The 17,338-nt window shown below is 49.5% G+C and overlaps 1 protein-coding gene and 2 pseudogenes across 1 annotated transcript in view; 1 reads left to right on the plus strand and 2 right to left on the minus strand.

Moving 5' to 3' along the window:
• The window catches only part of SLC39A11 (solute carrier family 39 member 11), a 404,839-nt gene that overhangs the window by 186,933 nt on the left and 200,568 nt on the right, over positions 1-17,338 (plus strand). The gene's annotated exons all lie outside the window — the stretch shown is intronic.
• Positions 2,827-2,946, minus strand: LOC141114659 (U2 spliceosomal RNA; annotated as a pseudogene).
• LOC141114623 (U2 spliceosomal RNA) lies at positions 4,040-4,145 on the minus strand (annotated as a pseudogene).

Consider the following 17,338-nt stretch of genomic DNA (forward strand, 5'->3'; position numbering starts at 1 on the left):
CTTCATGAAGAAGAGATGAGTCATTGTTTGGCACTGGGAGTCTGTCCATCTTACAGAGCGTGTAAAAGCCTTGCAACTGAGATGACCTTTATGTTTCTACTTTTTGCAGTAGTAACAAGTTTGCTTGCCCGAGTGCATTAAAAGTTTCACTCTCTACTGCCAATGGAGCTCACATCCTAAAATTCCAAACGTCGTCATACGTGGTAGGGCATGTTGCCCAGAAACCGATCAACTTACTACTATGTTTTTGGGTTGGACGTAGAAAGCCACATAGACACATCTATGCTCCCTCTCCTTTTGCAGTTATAATGTGCTCCACTCTTCTGGGAAGACTTTCCACAAGAATTTGGAGTTTCTGTGCGAATCTGTACCCATTTGTGAGGTCAGGACTGATGTTGGATGAAATGACATGGCTCACTATTGGTGTGCCAATTCATCCCAAATGTGTTTAGTAGGGTTGAGGTCAGGGCTCTGTACAGGACACTTGAGTTCCTCCACACCATACTGGTCACACCATGACTTTTATGGAGCTGCCTTTGTACACAGGGGCACAGTCATGCTGGAATGGAAAAGGGTCTTCACCAAACTGTTACCACAAGGTTGGTAGAGCACAATTGTGTTCAATGTCTTTGTATGATGGAGTATTACTAGGACCCTTCACTGGAAAAATTTGAACTTTAAGATATTGTAGACAATTGTGCTCTTCCAACCTTATGGTAACAGTTTGGGGAAGCCCCTTTTCTGTTCCAGCATGACTGTGCCCCTGTGTACAAAGCCAGCTCCATTAAGACATGGTGTGACCAGTTTGGTGTGGAAGAACTCGAGTGACCTGCACAGAGCCCTTACCGCAACCCAACTTTTGGTAGATCTTTGGGTTCAGGTCTTCTTAGCCAACATCAGTACTTGCCCTTAACCCTACAAGACACATTTGGGATTAGGTCTTCTCATCTCGAAGGTGTTTATAGGTTTGAGGTTATAGAGGAACTTGAGTGTCCTGAACAGAGCCCTGACCTCAACTGAGCAGCTTTGGAATTAATGTGAAGTTTTTACTGCCCTTGCCTACTCAGTCATAAGAGCATTTTTTAGTTCAGGTGCTGATGTTGGATGAGAAGACTTGGCTCACAATCGGCATTCCATTTCGCCCCTAAAGGCATTCAGTAGTATTGAGGTCAGGGCTCTGTACAGGACAATCTGGTCAAACCATGCCTTTATGAAGCTGGCCTTGTATACAGGAAAAGGTTTTCCCCCAAACTGTTACTGTGACGAAACCGCTTGTGCACCCCAATTAGGTGCTTCAGTCCGCCAGCCAAAACCGTCCCGAGCAAACCGAGATCTAATGCCAGCCCTTTTTACTCCAAACATCATTCCACAAGGTTGGAAGAGCACAATTATCTAAAATGTATGTATGCAATAGCATTAAGAGCACTTTTCAATCGAATCACGTGAACTTAATTTTTTTTGGGGGGGGGGGGGGTGTTCCACATACTTTTAGACATAAAGTGTTACTTGTTTGTTTCATTAAAAGAATTCTCAGTTTAATGAATGAGCTGCACAAGAATGAATAGGATCTTGGCAGTGAAAGGCAGAAATTGTGATTTTGGGTGGACCTAAAGGGTCGACCCATCTTTTAGTAACAGGTGGAACCTAGAAAGCTGACTATATCTTTGACACTCCAACAGCAATATCTCGGTGTGACCTGTTTTAGCTTGGAGTGCCACTCTAAGTGCTGAACATGGCCACTCTGGTGATCCACTGCTTTTTTTTTTTTGAAAGCCCATGGTGTGTGAAACGAACTCAAAAACTTCACCCGGTGCCAAAAAAATGTGCACACACATAAAGAGTGAAACAAAAAAAACGTGCAACGGGTGTACACAAGCCCTCTAAATCCAGAGGGGCTTGCCATGATCCCCCTGGGGGGGTTGGGCTTCAAACGGGGACTGGGGTTCTTTACACTTGGTCCATCTGGCCGAAACCAGACGGACCCCTTTCTCTGGAGGGTCTGCCGAAACAGACCCACCCAAGTACTTGGTGGGGCTTCCCTTTTAGGGAGACCCCATGAGAGAGGGCGAACCAACCCAAAAGGCCATGTTCACCCCCTCCCAAGACTTTCAGGGCAGGCCCGAGGACCTACACCCTACTAGTCACATGTGCAAAAACTGTGTACAAACATAAAAATACAAAAAGTGACAAACAAGGGCTTAAAAGAAAGTGGGGGAGAAGAAAGTGGAAAGGAGAGTGAAAAGTGGTCATTGTGTGAAACAATGGCCAGGCCTGCCGGCCAGAAATCAAAAATTCCTCCGTTCCCAGCCAAAAGGCCCAGCCCAGGAGGCAGGTGAGAAAAAAGTGTGGTATGGTGCAGTGACTGTGGTGCCATAAATCAAAGTGACCCTCACTCACAGTGATCCTACGGTACCCCTGGACTACCACTCCAGGGGCACATACACCTTGGGCTTTCTTCCAACCCTGGCCCACAGCCAGACCGGCGCAGCCCCCACCTCTACCAGGAAGGCCTTGAGCTCTGAGAGCTTAGGGAGAGCCCTGGACACAAGGGATCAACCACCACTCCCATCGCTCCTACCTAATTACATTCAGGAATTACTAACTGCCCCCCTGGTGGGAAAAGGGGGCCAGTGTTCTTTACCGAAAAACTGACGGGAGCAAGGACCGCAATCTAGGCCAGAAGGCCAGGGACCCGGCCCTTCGGCCAGACCGGTGCAGCACCCATCCTCACCAGGAGAACCCTTCTGGCCTGCTCAGACACAAACAATCATCATCCTCTATGACCAAAGAGTGCCGACGTGGCCCCTACCGAAACAGACCGTCCAGTACAATTACACCTTCGGATTTGAATCTGCCCTCCCCATTTGGGAGTAGCATAGCGCCTCCTCTGGCAACCGATAGGAAGAGATACTACACTTGATCTTAGCCAAAAGGCCGAGAAGCGATGATGATCCGCTGCTTTTTTTTTTTTTGAAAAGCCTGTGGCGTGTGAAACACACCCAAAAACTCCACCCGGTGCCAAAAAAAGTTCACTCACATAAACAGTGACATAAAACGTGCAACGGGTGTTACACTGATCCTCCCTAGGAAGGACCTTACCCTGATCCCCCGGGCCGTTAGGCTCCAGACGGGGACTGAGGTACTTCACTGGGTCCATCTGGCTAAAACCAGACGGACCCCATTTCTCTGAAAGGTCTGACGAAATGGACCCACCCAAGTACTCGGTGGGGCTCCCCCGAAAGGACACCCCATGAGAGAGTGTGAACCAAGCCAGAAGGCCATGTCTGCCCCCTCCCAAGACTTTCAGGATAGGCCTGAGGACCCACACTCTACTAATGACACTGTGACAAACGTGTAACACAATCAACAAACAGTTTTAAAAAGGTGACAAACATGGGGGTAAATAAATAGAAAGTGGGGAGAAGTGAAAAGTGACCATTGTGCAACACCGGCCCTTCAGCCAAAAATAAAAAATTCCTCTGGTTCTAGCCAAAGGGCTCGGCCCTAGAGGCAGGTGTGAAAAACGTGTGCATGGTGAAGTGACCATGGTGCCATAAATTAAAGTGACCCTCACTCACAGTGACTGTACGCCACCCCTAAACTGCCACTTCAGGGGCACATTCACCACAGGCTTTTTGTCCCAACCCTGACCAACAGCCCAGACAGTGCAGCCCCCACCCCAGCCAGGAAGGCATGAAGTTCTGAGAGCTTAGGAAGAGCCCTTGACCCCTAAGGCTCAACCATTGCTCCCGTCACTCCTACCTAATTACATTACTAACCGCCCCCTCCTCCCGGCGGTGGGAAGGGGGGGGCAATATTCTCTCCTGAAAAACTGACCGGAGCTAGGACTGCACCAATCTAGGCCAGAAGGCCAGGGACCTGACCCTCTGGCCAGACCCAATGCAGCACCCATCCTCACCAGGAGCACCCTTCCAGATGGCTCAGACTCAACAACAGACTCAACTGACCGGTACCCAGTATCTGTTGGGCAACCTGGTGTAGTCCCTGGTGAAACTGCCCTTCCAGGCACAATTACGCCATTGGATTTCCATATTTCTCCCCTATGGGAGTAGCACAGCACCTCCTCTGGCCACTGATAAGAACAGATACTACACTTGATCTTAGCCAAAAGGCCGAGAAGCGATGATGATCCACTGCTTAAGAGGGTGCTGGCCTCCAGGATGCTCACCCAGGAAGTATGCTGTCCATATAGTGTAAAAAAACGCCACACACCAACAGCTCAATGTAAAATTATAGTGAGAAATGGCCTAAGCCTTGGCTCCTCCTAAGTCACGGCTTCCTGACATGTTTTGCTCCACCTCCGGGGCTTAATAATACTGTAGTCTATGACTTACCCCCAAGGACAGGGTGAAAGTTGTTTGGTGTGCAGCGTCTTCGGTATCTCAATGCCATAATTCCCAACTCTGTTCCTGTCCCTCCTGGATGTCTTCCAGGTCCTCTTGTTACATTCTTTGCAATTTAACCAGCAATAAATACATAAAAGCCAAGTGAAGTGGAAAATCCCAAATTAAATTCTTACTCGTAGCCGCTGCTCTATGAAGCCGAGGGTCAGCATGATAGCCAGGAAACTGACAAATTTATATAAAAGATAGCACTGACAGCTCTCATATTTCTTCACAATGGGTATACTTTAATGACTTATATAATTAAAGTGCTCTTTATACTGCCTAGAAGTTAATTTTGTAATTGCATAAAAAAAAAATGAGGCCATTAAAACCAAGGCATGCTTAAACAAAACCTATATTTATTTGTATGCATGGAGGCACCTCGAGGAGGCTGATATCCTCCGAGCACAGCATACGGCGCGGTGTCAGAGCAGATTAATCTTTAAACATTTCAGGGTGATGGATTCCCTTTGAGGCTGTAGGTTTTTTATTTTGCAAAGGGGTGTGATCAGAACTTTGGCACATACCGGGGGGGAATTATACAAACTGCGGCGGAGGAAGGAGGTCTTGTGAGGAGTGTTTGAGTGTTTGTTGTTGAAGCTGGAGCTCTGACATCTCTGAGAGAGGAAATTCGTTTTAGTCTCCGGCTTAAAGTGAAGCTGTGCTTTGCCAATTCGGGGCCAAACTACAAATTTTTCATTATACCCCATCACCTTTGTTGCTGATCCTTACCTTGTTCACAGTCAACCGCCACCTGTTTACCCCGTCCCACCTTTCATTGTCTTGTCATTGTCTTAAATGATTAAGAAAGACCAATGTGGGGAACCATGTGACTCTCTCCACCTATAACCACCATAAAAAAATTGGGTGCTGGAGCAACCGGTCAGTTAGCCTTAAGGTCCATGAGTTGGACGTACATTGCCCGAATTTCGACAAATTCCCACTGAATCGGCTGAAGTTAGAGCTGTGGGTGGCCAATTCATGGACCCTAAGGCCAACTGACTCCAGCACCCATTTGGTACCCACAACAACAGAAGTCAATTTTTTTCTAGAAGAAGCCAGTTTGAAAACCCTCAGGCCAACAACGTGTGCATCCAATCAGATCCAAGCACTACTCATTAGCTGACAACCAGTCAGTTGGCCTTAAGGTCCATGAGTTGGACGTACGTTGCCCGAATTTCAACCAATTCCCACTGAATGGGCTGAAGTTAGAGCTGTGGGTGGCCAATTCATGGACCCTAAGGCCAACTGACTCCAGCACCCAATTGGTATCCACAACAACAGAAGTCAACTTTTTTTATAGAAGAGGAAAGGTTGAAAACCCTCAGGCAAACAACGTGTGCATCCAATCAGATCCAAACACTGCTCATTAGCTGGCAGCTGACGGCCCTCTATCCATAGTACTGAGGGTGAATAGGGGGGGGGGATCGATGGATTTTGATAAGTGTCGCCAGCTTTAGCTTTGCATAACCTTGTATTTACCATCTATACTGTCTTGGCTAGAAAGTTTAGATGTATTATTTGAATAATAGGGTTCCTTTTGCAAATGCCTCCCCAAAGGGCATATAGTGAGATCGCTGACTTCGATAAATTTAGTCGAAACCAAAAATGTTATGGTGCAAACGCAAAGCAAGTTGTTAGGTAGGAATTTAGATAATGGGTGCTCAATCTGTGGCCCCTCAGCTTTTGCAGAACTACAAGTCCCATCATGTCCCCCTGCCTTTAGGGAGTCATGCTTGTAACTGTCAGGCTTGCAATGTCTCATGAGACTTGCAGTTTCACAACAGATGGAGGGCCCAAGGTTGAGCACCCATGCATTAGAGGTAGAGGAGATGGATTTGCTGCCAATATAGCCCAGGAAATCAATGCCGTCTAATCAGTTGACTATGGTGATTATCTATCTATTTATCAAATCCTGTCTATCTTTCTAGCTAATTATGTCTATCTTGTTCTGTTTGTCTGTATGTAGTTGATTGGTGTTAGTGTGTTTGGTGAGTGTGGGTCGAGTCTATAACATGGCAGATACAGAACATCTCCAGACACCACAGTGGACAAGGAAGAATCGTCAGAACATTGATAAGTCATCCTTCTGCTCCTGTGAGCACACATTCTCTGGCAGCAAATATGCTTGCAGTATAGCTGACTGGCTAGATCTAGATCTATCCTTCTACTCCTTCATCTATCCCATCCATTCATCTCATTCCTCATATCGCTCCTTCATCCATCTCATCCATTCATCTCAGCCCCCCACATCTATCCATCTGTTCCTCACCTCCATCTCATCTCATTTTTCCTAATCTATCTATCCATCCATCTATCTTTGCATCCTTCCCTCCCTCTATCCACCCATCCAGTCATCCATTCCTCCCTCTTGTCAGTCCATCCATCCATCTTTCCTTCTCATCCATCGATTTGTCCATCTATCTGTCTGTCCATACATCCTTCCTTTTTCATCCATTCATCTCTCTCTCCCTCTCATCTATCCATCCTTCTCAGCCATTCATCTATCTCTCCCTTTCATCCATTTGTCCGTCCATCCATCCATTCATCCATTCATCCATTCATCCATCTCTCCCTCTCTCCCTCTCATCTATCCATCCATCTCATCTATTCATCCATCTCTCCCTCCCATTGATCCATTCATCTTGTTCGTTCATCCCTATCTTCATCCTTTTCATCCATTGATCCATCTCTTCCTCTGATTCGCCAATCCATCCATTGATCCATCCATCTGACCATCCATCCATCTCTCCTTCACCCATCCATCTCTCCCCCTCTTCCATCCATCTCTTCCGCCACCAATCCATCCATCTTTCCTTTTGCATTTGTCCTCCCCTCCATCCCTTTGATCCATCTCTTCATCCATCCGTCCGTTTGGCAGTTCGTTCATTCATCCATCTCTCCCTCTCCTCCATACATCCATCCTTTCATTCCTTCCTCCACCCACCTCATCCATCTCTCTCTTGCATCCATCCATCCATCCATCCATCCATCCATCAGTCCATCTCTTATCCACCCAACCCTCCCTTGTATTCATCCCTCCATCCGCCCATCCATTCTTCTCTCCCTTGCATCCATCTGTCCTTATATAAGTGTTGATGAGGATGGGTTGAGTCTGTATCTCCATTTATCCATCCATCCTCTCTCCCTACTCTCCTCCTCCATCCATCCATCCTCTATCTCTCCCTTGTATTCATCCCACCATTTATCCATCCCTTCCTCCACCCACCCATCCCTCTCTCCCTTGCATTCATCCCTCCATCCATGAGTGTTGATGGGGGTGGGTTGAGTCTGTATATAGCACAGCACACACGCACACATTTACAGACCCCATGGTACTCTCCTGTAAGGTATCTGAATTATGAGACGCATTCTTTCCTCTATAGAAAGTAGCACAATGCAGGTTGGATCGATGGTTATATGAATCCCATAGTAACAAAACCTATTCATTGTGGAATAGACCTTTTCAGACTCTCCTGGCATTCTTTAGACATAGCGCCGGTGGGGGGTTCATTTAAAGAACTTCACCGATAGATGATGACATCATAGACATTTCACGAAGCTCTTCTGTAATCTTATCCACACCCTGTGGATATGTAACACTTTTTATAGAAGAAGAGACACTTACCGTCTACATTGTATGGGCACCTTTTGATGTTGGGCACTTTACAGCTGGGTGACCAGAGTTCCCCCATTCACAGCTCAGGTCTGAGCGGGGCTGCTGATAAGGCAGTACATTCAGCCCTCCTGTACTGGGCCCGGGCCCCATCAGTTCAAAAGGGGGGGCCAGGACACCTGCCGAGTGGGAAGGCCAGCAGTAAATTCAGCCCTCCTGTACTGGGCCCGGGCCCCATCAGTTCAAAAGGGGGGCCAGAGCACCTGCTGAGCAGGAGGGCCAGCAGTACATTCAGCCCTCCTGTACTGAGCCCGAGCCCCATCGGTTTAAAAGGGGGGCTAGGGCACCTGCCGAGTGGGAGGGCTGGCAGTACATTCAGCCCTCCTGTACTGGGCCCAGGCCCCATCAGTTCAAACGGGGGGCCAGGGCACCTGCCATGCGGGAAGGCCAGCATTAAATTCAGTGCTCCTGTACTGGGCCCAGGCCCGGGCCCCATTAGTTCAAAAGGGGGGCCAGGGCACCTGCTGAGCGGGAAGGACAGCAGTAAATTCAGCCCTCCTGTACTGTGTCCGGACCCCATCACTTCAAAAGGGGGGGCTAGGGCACCTGCCGAGCAGGAGGGCAGGCTGTACTGCCAACTTTTGTGCCTCCCCCTGCAGCGCTACCAGCTTCTTCTCCTTTTTGCCTTCCTGCTGCACTGCAGAGGGATCGCTATCTGTTCCCCCAACCCCCTGCTGTCCTGGGCCCCCTTTGTGCCCCCCTCACCTACAGTGCTGCCAGCTTCCCTCCTTTCCACTGGCAGCTTCTACAGACACACACGGGGGGGGGGGGTCTTTCAGGATTGAGAGCATCCCCTTCCTTTACCTGAATGAACACGGTGAGTGATCATTGCCAATCACTCCTGTGTCCATTCACCACTGAACTGTACCTGTGTTTACTATGCTTCAATTTGTGAATGAACAGGAAGCCTCGGAGGGCTTGCCATTCCTTCACTGACCTGTGTAGCTGAGGCTGCAGAGAAAGGAACCGATTAATCCATCTCCTCTCTGTATGGCATTCTAATAATTTATTCTGGCCAATAAAATGTAGTTGTGCAAACGAGCGTAAAGCGTGTGGGTTTTTTTCAGCCAGAACGCACACGTGATAAGTAGTTACTAAACTCCACTAAACGCCTATAGTGTGCATGGACACATACACTCACCGGCCACTTTATTAGGTTCAATCGCTCGGTAACACAAATTGCTAATCAGCCAATCACATGGCAGCAACTCGATGCATTTAGGCATCTAGACGTGGTGAAGGTGACACCCCTAATTTGCATAGGCAGCTTTTTGGTAAAGGTGAACTAACCCTTTAAATTTGGAACTACACTGCATCTGAGCAATACACTGTTTAATTCATTTTTAATATTCAAAGCAAACTCCCCCCATCCCCCCATGTCTCCATGATGTATTTTGTTGAGAAACCACTTTGAAAAACGCCCTCCTAGCATTTCTGGCTGTGGCCATCTTGAGTAAGGGCAGAGTAAGGGCAGATGATTCATGTAGCACCTAATTCCTGAAATTCATCTGCCCTTCGCTCAGGTATGCAGGCTGGAGGGTGTGCTTAGCTGGGAGAGCCTCCTCCTCCTCCTCTCCTGAAGACTCCTGGGGTGTATGACCTCATTGGCCTAGGCCAGAAACCAGGAAGTAACTGAAGTCCTTTTAAAAAAAAAAAAAAAAATATATATATTATAACTTCATATTTATTTACTAATGCTAGTAGCATAAGGATTACAAATAGTCACTGTTAATTAAGAGAGTGAAGTTTTTATTTGCTATAGTAATATTTATATATTTTTTTTTATCGTGAACTGCGATTGGCCTTGCTTAGGAATAAACCCCACCCATTTTAAGATGATGCTCCTCCCCTAGTACTGTCAGTCTAACTCAAAAGTGCCTTTAGTGAGTAATTGCAGCCTTACATATGTGTTTCCGTTTAAATTGCTCATAGCCTCGGTTCCCATCAGGCACTTGTAAGATGACAAGGAAGATCTTACACACATTTTAATTTTTCTGCCGTGCCGAAGTCTTGACACTGCAGGTAACAGATCCTTACTTCACCCGTTCACTGTCACCCCGTGTCATTCTATAGTAAAAGGCATTACACTTTGGAGTGCTTGAAAAGCCTGTCTAGACAGAGATTTCAAGTCTTTAAAAGAAAATATGAAACTTTCAACGTTTTTTTTTTTTGTTTTTTTTTTGTTTTTTTTTAGTGTTTAGATTTTTTTTTGTTTAATCTATATAGCATCCTTATTTTACAAATACATGTATGGTAGAAGAGGCACCCATGAGGCTGATTTTGCAGAACAGCACGGCAGTAGCTCTGAAACTGCCTCTCTCTAATTGAAGCCCCATCTGGGCAGGGTGGCAGAGATTTGATGCTTCAAACTTATTCAGCTAGATTTTTTTCAGCAATGCATATGATGTTTACCTAAACCAGGGGTCTCCAAACTTTTCAGTATGAGGGCCACATTGTAAAGTTTACAAATATTCACAGCCTGAATGAAAATGCTCCGAGGGATAACTTTAGACCAGGAACCCCCTGTCACATCAGAAGTTCCTCCCTTCGCATCAGAAGTTCCTCCCTTCGCATCAGAAGTTCCTCCCTTCGCATCAGAAGTTCCTCCCTTCGCATCAGAAGTTCATTTCAGCCAGAGGTCTTCCCTTTACATTGGAAGTCCTCCCTTCACGTCAGAAATCCTAACTTCACATCAGAAGCCCCCATCGCAATAAATTCTTCTCTTCACATTAGATGCCCCACCATTGCATCAGTAGTCCTCCCTTCACATCAGAATTTCCTTTCGTTTCGGAGGTCCTCCCTACATTTCGGAAGTCCCTTTCAGGTCAGAGGTCCTCCCTTCACGTGAGAAGTCCTCCCTTCATATCAGAAGCCCCCATCGCAATAAATTCCCCTCTTCACATCAGATGCCCCACCATTGCATCGGTAGTCCTCCCTTCATATCAGAAGTTCCTTTCAGTTCGGAGGTCCTTCCTACATGTCGGAAGTCCTCCCTTCATATCAGAAGCCCCCATCACAATTAATTCCCCTCTTCACATCATATGCCACACAATCACAATAGTAGTCCTCCCTTCACTTTAGAAGCCCCCCAGCACATCAGAAGTCATCTCTTGGCGTCAGACATCCTCAAGTCATCTCTTTTGCGTCAGAAGTCTTGCCTTGGTGTCAGAGGTCCCCCCTTCTCAGAGGTCCTCCCTTCTCATCAGAGGTCCTCCCTTCTCATCAGAGGTCCTCCCTTCTATCAGAGGTCCTCCCTTCTCATCAGAGGTCCCCCCTTCTCGTCAGAGGTGCCTCCCTTCTCGTCAGAGGTGCCTCCCTTCTTATCAGAGGACCTCCCTTTGCGTCTTAGGTCCTCCCTTTGCGTCTTAGGTCCTCCCTTCTGGTCAGAGGTCCTCCCTTCTCATCTGAAAATCAGGACTCAGTGATCTGATTCCTCAGTCTGTGCACTGATTTCTGGATGAAATCTTGTAGCAGGCCCTGGACTAAACTAAGACACTGAAACCAAATATGTTGTTGCAGATGTTCTTGTTCCTGTCAACGAATAACAAATTTTATCATGTCCTGCTCTAATTTAAAGGGGAGTTCCGACCACATTTTTTTTTTTCATGTATCCTAGCTTTGTGCACTGGTCCAAATCATTTGGCGGAGGGGGGATTATGGTGTGGGTGTTATTTTTCAGGGGTTGGGCTTAGCTCTTTACTTCCAGTGAAGGGAAATCTTAAGGCGTCAGCGTACCAAGACATTTTGGACAATTTCATGCTCCCAACTTTGTGGGAACAGTTTGGGGATGGTCCCTTCCTGTTCCAACATGACTGCGCACCAGTGCACAAAGCAAGGTCCATAAAGACATGGATGAGAGAGTTTGGGGTGAAGGAACTTGACTGGCCTGTCCTCGGCCTGATAGAAAACCTTTGGGATGAATTTGAGCGGAGACTGCGAGCCAGGCCTTCTCGTCCAACATCAGTGCCTGACCTCACAAATACGCTTCTGGAAGAATGGTCAAACATTCCCATAGACACACTCCTAAACCTTGTGGACGGCCTTCCCAGAAGAGTTGAAGCTGTTATAACTGCAAAGGGTGGGGCCAACTCAATATTGAACCCTACGGACTAAGACTGGGATGCCATTAAAGTTCGAGTGTGTGTGTGTAAAGGCAGGTGTCCCAATACTTTTTGTAATATAGTGTATATAAATTTTATAGTTAATTCTACTTTAAAAATGGGGAAAAAAAGTCCTAAACATAACAAAGAAAATATCAATAAATTTTAAATTAAATTTCATCCCAATCATAAAGGAAATAATAAATACAAATACAATTGTACAATACCCTTTAAATAGCAGATGAGGGAGAAAATTAGCTGAAAGTCATCCCTTGCAGAACTTGCCAAATTTCTGAATAATATTCCATTGCACAGCAGATGTTTTAGCTTTAGAAGTCCCACGGATCTGGACAAATCCCAGGAGCCAGACAGCTAATGCGCCCACAGCCAGAGCTATAGGAGGTGAAGAACTAAAGTGATCTAAACACCTGAAATTAGCCAAAAAAGCTTTCCATATCTGATTTTAAAATCACAAAAGAAAACCTTTTGGTATTTTAGAGTAAGAATACTATATTCTCAGTGGGTGAACATTTAAAGCTTAACGCTGTAATTATGTCCCAACATTCTTTTCTTTGAGGTATTTTTTGTAGTCATTAGAGATTTCAGGATTGGCCACCAGAGGGAGGCCAGTATTTCTGTGCAATCACTGAGCAGGTGAGCGCAGGGTACATTGTAGCCTTGCCCATCATGCATGTTAAAATGGCAATGTCTCTACAAAGGGATTCTGCTACCCCCCCCCCCCCCCCCCCAATACAGGTCCCTGCTCCACAGCCAACGCTTTAATTGGCTGTCAGTGACCTTGGGGAACTGTGACATCACTATCCTGGTCTTGTAACAGTGCTGGGGCCTAAAGATCGCCTGCTAGAGTAAGCAACTTCATATTGGTGACCGGGGGGGGGTTTGAATCTCCATATTATTCACCATGGGGGGATTGGCAACTCCATATTAATTGTGGGGGGTGTGCCCATGGTAACTCCATATTGGTGATCATGGAGAGGGGAGCCAACTCCATATTAGTGTTCATGGTGGGGGGAGACAACTCCATATTAGTGACCATGGAGGTGGGAGACAACTCCATATTAGTGTTCATGGAGGGGGGAGACCACTCCATATTAGTGACCATGGAGGTGGGAGACAACTCCATATTACTGATCATGGAGGGGGGAGGGCAACTCCATATTAGTGACCATGGTGGTGGGAGACAACTCCATATTAGTGACCATAGAGGTGGGAGACAACTCCATATTAGTGACCATGGAGGTGGGAGACAACTCCATATTAGTGACCATGGAGGTGGGAGACAACTCCATATTACTGATCATGGAGGGGGGGGGCAACTCCATATTAGTGACCATGGAGGTGGGAGGCAACTCCATATTAGTGACCATGGAAGGGGGGGGGGGCGGACAACTCCATATTAGTGACCATGGAGGGGGAGGCAACTCCATATTAGTGACCGTGGAGGTGGGAGGCAACTCCATATTAGTGACTATGGAGGGGGAGGCAAATCCATATTAGTGACCATGGAAGGGGGGGGGGGGCGGACAACTCCATATTAGTGACCATGGAGGGGAAGGCAACTCCATATTAGTGACCGTGGAGGTGGGAGGCAACTCCATATTAGTGACTATGGAGGGGGAGGCAACTCCATTTAGTGACCATGGAAGGGGGAGGCAACTCCATATTAGTGACCGTGGAGGGGGGGCAACTCCATATTAGTGACCATGGAGGGGGGGGCAACTCAATATTAGTGACCATGGAGGGGGGTTGGGGGTATGACAACTCCATATTGGTGACCATGGTGGGGGATGGTAACTCCATATTGGTGACCATTCAGGGGGGAATGACAACTCCATATTAGTTACCATGGGGGGTGGAGATGGCAACTCCATATTATTGAGAATGGGGGGTGTCGATGGCAGCTCCATATTAGTGATTATGGGGGGGTAGCAACTCTATATTAGTGACCATGGGGGTGAGAGGGGGGGGGGGGTGGCCGCTCTATATTAATGGTCATGGTATTGGAATTTGATGTCCAACAATCTCATATAGGTGTGATTTTCAGGTTTTCGCAAACGTTCCTTTAATTAATAAATGCCAATTTTTGTCCTTTTTTTTTTTTTTTTTGTCTTTTTAGTTCTTTTTTTTATCTTGATGGTTCTCTAATTGAGGGGAGAAAGTAAACTTTCTCTGCCTATAAAATGAGGTTCTCAGCACAACAGATAATGCTTTGCTTCGGGTCTCTGCAACATTGTCTCTTCACCTCCGGCTCTTGGCTCCATAGGTCCGTCCTCACCAGCCCACATATCCTAAAAAGATGCATGCGTTGCTCTCCAATATCCTCCTAATTATTTAATTCAAAGAAGTCACATCTGTTTTCTGACATGTTTCTCCCTCTGTTGCGCAAGACGAGGGTGAAACGCGTTGGCGGCACTCAGGCAGGTGATGTATTTTCTTGCAGTATAAGATGAGGTTGCTTCAGAATGAAGCTTAAGGATAGCGGCAAATGTTTGCCGGATGGATGTTCTCTGAGTGTGAAGTGGGAGCGCCAGGCAGTTCTGTTCTGAAGTATTTAATTTTCATTAGGTGTCCTCGCCCTGCGCTGCCTGGCGCTAATCTATGATAAACCCTTCACCCTCTACTCTTCAGCCTTCGATTAAAGCAGCCAGAATGAATTTTCTGCTTGGGGACTTTCTTATAAATTTGCCAAGTTTTTTTAATCTCCACATAGCAAGAGGATGCCGACTGAGAATGATACTGAAAGAAAAACTTACCAATTTTTTGAGACAGCGGTGTTGCATCTCTATTGAGGTGCAGGCAGAGAGGCCTCTTCTCTGCTGGGGGTTTGATAGAGGGATGTCACCTCTCCTGGGGGTCGGATAGAGGGGATCATCTCTCCTGGGGGTCGGACAGAAGGGACTCCTCTCTACTGGGGGTCGGACAGAAGGGGCTCCTCTCTACTGGGGGTCGGACAGAGGGGCCTCCTCTCTGCTGGGGGTCGGACAGAGGGGCCTCCTCTCTGCTGGGGGTCGGACAGAGGGGCCTCCTCTCTGCTGGGGGTCGGACAGAGGGGCCTCCTCTCTGCTGGGGGTCGGACAGAGGGGCCTCCTCTCTGCTGGGGGTTGGACAGAGAGCCCTCCTCTCTACTGGGGGTCGGACAGAAGGGGCTCCTCTCTACTGGGGGTCGGACAGAGGGGCCTCCTCTCTGCTGGGGGTCGGACAGAGGGGCCTCCTCTCTGCTGGGGGTCGGACAGAGGGGCCTCCTCTCTGCTGGGGGTCGGACAGAGGGGCCTCCTCTCTGCTGGGGGTCGGACAGAGGGGCCTCCTCTCTGCTGGGGGTCGGACAGAGGGGCCTCCTCTCTGCTGGGGGTCGGACAGAGGGGCCTCCTCTCTGCTGGGGGTCGGACAGAGGGGCCTCCTCTCTACTGGGGGTTGGACAGAGAGCCCTCCTCTCTACTGGGGGTCGGACAGAGGGGCCTCATCTCTGCTGGAGGTTTGATAGAGGGGTGTCACCTCTCCTGGGGGTCGGATAGAGGGGATCATCTCTCCTGGGGGTCGGACAGAGGGGACTTCCAACTGGGAGTCGGACAGAAGGGCCTCCTCTCTACTGTGGGTCGGACAGAGGGGCGCCTCTCTACTGGGGGTTGGACAGAGGGGCCTCCTCTCTACTGGGGGTTGGACAGAGAGGACTCCTCTCTACTGGAGGTCGGACAGCGAGGCCTCCTCTCTACTGGGGGTCGGACATAGGGGCCTCCTCTCTACTGGGGGTCGGACAGAGGGGCCTCCTCTCTGCTGGGGGTCGGACAGAGGGGCCTCCTCTCTGCTGGGGGTCGGACAGAGGGGCCTCCTCTCTGCTGGGGGTCGGACAGAGGGGCCTCCTCTCTGCTGGGGGTCGGACAGAGGGGCCTCCTCTCTGCTGGGGGTCGGACAGAGGGGCCTCCTCTCTGCTGGGGGTCGGACAGAGGGGCCTCCTCTCTGCTGGGGGTCGGACAGAGGGGCCTCCTCTCTGCTGGGGGTCGGACAGAGGGGCCTCCTCTCTGCTGGGGGTCGGACAGAGGGGCCTCCTCTCTGCTGGGGGTCGGACAGAGGGGCCTCCTCTCTGCTGGGGGTCGGACAGAGGGGCCTCCTCTCTGCTGGGGGTCGGACAGAGGGGCCTCCTCTCTGCTGGGGGTCGGACAGAGGGGCCTCCTCTCTGCTGGGGGTCGGACAGAGGGGCCTCCTCTCTGCTGGGGGTCGGACAGAGGGGCCTCCTCTCTGCTGGGGGTCGGGCAGAGGGGCCTCCTCTCTGCTGGGGGTCGGACAGAGGGGCCTCCTCTCTGCTGGTGGTCGGACAGAGGGGCCTCCTCTCTACTGGGGGTTGGACAGAGGTGCCTCCTCTCTACTGGGGGTCGGACAGTGAGGCCTCCTCTCTACTGGGGGTCGGACAGAGGGGCCTTCTCCCTACTGGGGGTCGGACAGAGGGGCCTCCTCTCTACTGGGGGTCGGACAGAGGGGCCTCCTCTCTGCTGGGGGTCGGACAGAGGGGCCTCCTCTCTACTGGGGGTTGGACAGAGGTGCCTCCTCTCTACTGGGGGTCGGAGAGAGGGACCTCCTCTCTACTGGGGGGTCGGACAGAGGGACCTCATCTCTCCTGGGCGTCAGATAGAGGGGATCATCTCTGCTGGAGGTCGGACAGAGGGGCCTCACCTCTCCTGGGGGTCGGACAGAGGGGCCTCACCTCTCCTGGGGGTCGGACAGAGGGGCCTCACCTCTCCTGGGGGTCGGACAGAGGGGCCTCACCTCTCCTGGGGGTCGGACAGAGGGGCCTCACCTCTCCTGGGGGTCGGACAGAGGGGCCTCACCTCTCCTGGGGGTCGGACAGAGGGGCCTCACCTCTCCTGGGGGTCGGACAGAGGGGCCTCACCTCTCCTGGGGGTCGGACAGAGGGGCCTCACCTCTCCTGGGGGTCGGACAGAGGGGCCTCACCTCTCCTGGGGGTCGGACAGAGGGGCCTCACCTCTCCTGGGGGTCGGACAGAGGGGCCTCACCTCTCCTGGGGGTCGGACAGAGGGGCCTCATCTCTACTGGGGGTCGGACAGAGGGGCCTCCTCTCTACTGGGGGTCGGACAGAGGGGCCTCCTCTCTACTGGGGGTCGGACAGAGGGGCCTCCTCTCTA

This window comes from Aquarana catesbeiana, linkage group LG12 (genome assembly GCF_042186555.1).
Source record: "Aquarana catesbeiana isolate 2022-GZ linkage group LG12, ASM4218655v1, whole genome shotgun sequence".
Taxonomy (NCBI): Eukaryota; Metazoa; Chordata; class Amphibia; order Anura; family Ranidae; genus Aquarana; species Aquarana catesbeiana.